Source organism: Mastomys coucha, unplaced genomic scaffold (assembly GCF_008632895.1).
Source record: "Mastomys coucha isolate ucsf_1 unplaced genomic scaffold, UCSF_Mcou_1 pScaffold18, whole genome shotgun sequence".
In the NCBI taxonomy this organism is placed as follows: domain Eukaryota; kingdom Metazoa; phylum Chordata; class Mammalia; order Rodentia; family Muridae; genus Mastomys; species Mastomys coucha.
In genome coordinates, this window is record NW_022196900.1 from 56,270,976 (window position 1) to 56,274,786 (window position 3,811).

The window sequence follows — 3,811 nt, forward strand, 5'->3', positions numbered from 1 at the left end:
ATTATAATGTAAGAATAATAGTGAAGCCTTATTGAATCCTTATGACCTTAGCATTATGCTAGATAGTCTACCTTTGATTTACTCTAAAACCAAAGCCGATGAAACTATCAGTTATAAAACTAGGGTTTGTTTTGACTACAATTCTAGAATTCTTAACTTAATGACTCTGTAGAAAGTAAGACTGAATGTTTTAGACATCATCTTGAAGTGTCCTGAAGAGAACATGAACAAATATGGAGCAGCAAATCTGAACATAAACTTCCTCAGGACTTGGGAAATTATGTGAACCATTTCTCTTAATTTCCTGATGGGTAGAGTTTAGTATTTGTCTCACAAACATGAAGTGTTAAATGAAAATACTGGTCAATGCATTGCTTACTTTTTTATTGCTATGACCAAATACCTGCAAAGAAAGATTTTTTGACAGGGAAGGCTTCTTTTGGCTCACAGTTGAGGGCATATAATTATTTATAGTAGGGAAGCCATGACAGTAGAAACAGCTCATCTGTTGGCATCAGGAATTTGTTCAAATCTGGGCAGATTATGATACAGAGACATAAGGATACAGGTAGCAAACCAGATTACTCCTTTTCTTTCTTTCAGTCCAAGACCCCAGACCACATGCAGGGAATGACTTCTACCTTCAACTAAATTTCTTTGGAAATGCTCTCAAAAACATGCCCAATTATGTTTCATAGTGATTCCAAGTCCATTCAAAATGGTGGTAAAGTCTAACCCCCCTTTCCTAACTTCTTAATGTTGCATGTTGGCAGATGTCTCTAGGTTCCATTTTAACTAAAATAATATGAATACAAGGTGTTCAGTAACTAAGGCTGTTGTGCCAGGAACTGTTTGTGAATCCCCAAAACCCACCAAGGACCAAATTCTGATGCAATCACATTAGGGTCACTTTTTCAAGCCTTAGCTTGGTCTACTCTACAGTCTCTGATGCAGCAGAACGGAGGGGCCTGGAGCCCAATTTTAGGCAAGCATTTATATAGGCAAACGGGGTTATCCAGCCTGGTACATATCTAATTGGTGGGGGCATTATGGACTTTAACACAATTGACTGGTGCTGGGAGCTAAATCATAAACTTAATTAACTTCTGCTTTTCTTCTGATCAGTGATTGTTAGGAAGTGAAGTGCCAGGGGCAGAATTGTAACCTGGGTGTGCTGGTTATACCTGGAATAATCTGGAAACTGGTGCTAGGTACCTGCCTGTTAGTTAACTTCAGTTCAACCTTAGTTCAGTTTCCTCTAAGAAGGGGTTTGAACCCAAAAGATTTGATCTTTCAAGGTCACCCTCTTTTCATCACTCATTTCTTGCCTTTCTTCTGCTTAAAGTACAAATATGCCACATGTTTAACATTCCCTTTAACTTAGTCAAGTATAAAATGGCATTGTCTCTGCTAGAGTCCGTCATCTGTCTTTAGCACTGGGTGGTGGCTTCCTGGGTATAGCTCACCTTTAATTTACCCCTATATTTTTGGTTTATTCAATCTCATCAGCACCTTTCCATGCTTACTGTTTCACTTCTTCATTGTTTTCTCTTTCATTTCTTTCTTCTTGGTTTATTAAAGAGTGGTGCTTTTTTCTGCCTTCTCAGTGCATTGAGCTAGGCTTGTTCCTGTCACAAAATGAATTTCTTCCAAAGCATTTCATTAGGTTACATTCAGGTGGTTGTTTGAGTCCTAGTCAAGATGATATAGGGACACATATCCCTCTCTAGCTTGTCCCTTGCATACCCCACACAATCCTATGTGAGTGTCATTTCTTGCTCAATTTCTAATTGCATTAATTTTTTTCCTAAGGCCATTCCAAGAATATCTTAGGAGTGAGAAGAGGGGAAGAGTATGAATTCAATCATCCTTATAGAAGAGCTCATAACTTGAACTATTAGATGTGTACAAGTTATAATATTTATTTGGTTCAGGATTGCTTTAATAGTATTAATCACTATAACTGAAAACTGTAGATATTCTTTTATTACAAGCCCTGAAAAGTTCTGGTTGGTAACACCAAGGCTGGGGAAGAAGTGATAAGAATGTGGGTCTTGCTAAGGTCTATAAATCCCAGCAAGAAGAGGGACTATACAGTAAGGAAAAGGCCCCACCATCTTTCATTGGCTTCATTTAGAGCACATAATACCTCTGTCTTTCCCAGTTAGAATGCTACATACACTTCTGTACAGAATACATATTCTGTATGTATGGAAGTAAACAGTACAGTGAAAAACTTTGCTCATTGAGTTATTCACTGTATTGGAGAATAGAGGGGCTCTGCAGGCCAAAGGCAAATTTCACATTACCCAAGACAGGAGCTGTCCCTGGGGCTGCCCTCTGTTGCCTGGAGGCAGTCAACCCAAGAGCTCTACTCAGACAAGATATCCAACCATGAAGACCCAGTTGCACAGCAGAAGAGGTAATCCAGTCTGCTTCAAAGGCCAGTTTGATCCCCAGGCAAATCTAGAACAAAAGGTGAGGATAAGCAACTATTACTGAGTAGTTAATTCCTTAACATATTTGAGTACATGTAGGATGATTCAAGAGGGAGAAATATCTTCTAGAAAAATCTCTCAATTTACAGATGGAGAAATAGCACTTTCAGAAATCAATGAGGAATTCCCTATGGTCAGTTAATTTGTCAGGCACTGAATGAGGTCAAACTTAAGCCCTTTGTGCACAGTGCAAATGCAGTGGTCCCCCTAGGTTTGGCTGACTTCTTCCTGGGTAAGGTTTGTGTGAATGGATAAGGCCCAAGAGATATAGAGCAGTCTTATTCTCTAGTATTTTGAAATACTCAGATAACTGAGAAAGGCTTATATGAACTCACCAAAACAGCATGGGCAGTGCCTACATGGGGCTACACCACATCCTTGGACATAACTTCCAGTTTAGTATTTTTAAGTTCCTCCTCCGTGTATGAACAAGAGGGTCTCTGATCCATGTGCTTTCTGTTAGACTTTTTTCTTTCTGTTGATTTGTTCAACTTAGATGTATTTTTTTATCTTATTGTATTGTATTTTGTTGTGTTTAGTTGTTCTTCTTAAAGCCTTTTCTTTTCTAATAAGAGAATCAGGAATGGGGGGAGCTGAAGAGGAACTGGCAGAGGTAGAGGAAAGGGCGACTGTAATCAGGATATAATGTATGAGACAATAGAAGGAGGAAATAGAAATATTCAGATAAGGCAGACAGAGCACCAGACATTTAGGGAAAGAAACTTTTCACTCTAAATCCTCTCCCAATGGTTTGGTGTAAATTGTATCTACATTTCATAATATCAGTAACTGATCATGGAAGTCATGTATCTTTCCTTGTATATGTAATGGTGATCCAAAGCTCATAAATTGAATTTATGTTTCTTAGCAGCATTATTTGAAGAGTATTTGGGATTTTTTTGGAGGTGGAGTCTGACTCTCAGAAGTAACTCACCAGGGCTAGCTTTTGAAGGGCATATACTGATAGCTTGAATCCTGGTTCTGTGTGTTCTGTTTCCTGAACCCTGTTATATAAGCATGTGTCCTCTCTCACATGCTCCCATCTATCACGTACTGAGAGGCTCCATTGGCTATCCAATCAGAATGGACTGAAATCCCCCAAACTGTGAGCTAATTAATCTTTCCTGCCTTTCATTGTTCTGTCAGGTATTTATGGTTATACTGATGCAAACCTAACTGAGGCAGCCATATTACCACATAGTATTGATAAAGAAAAGGGATAATAAAAGCGATGAGAACATTTCTTTAAGTGCTTCTCAGCCATTTGGTGTTCAACAATTGAGAATTCTTTGTTTAGCTCTGTACCCCATTTT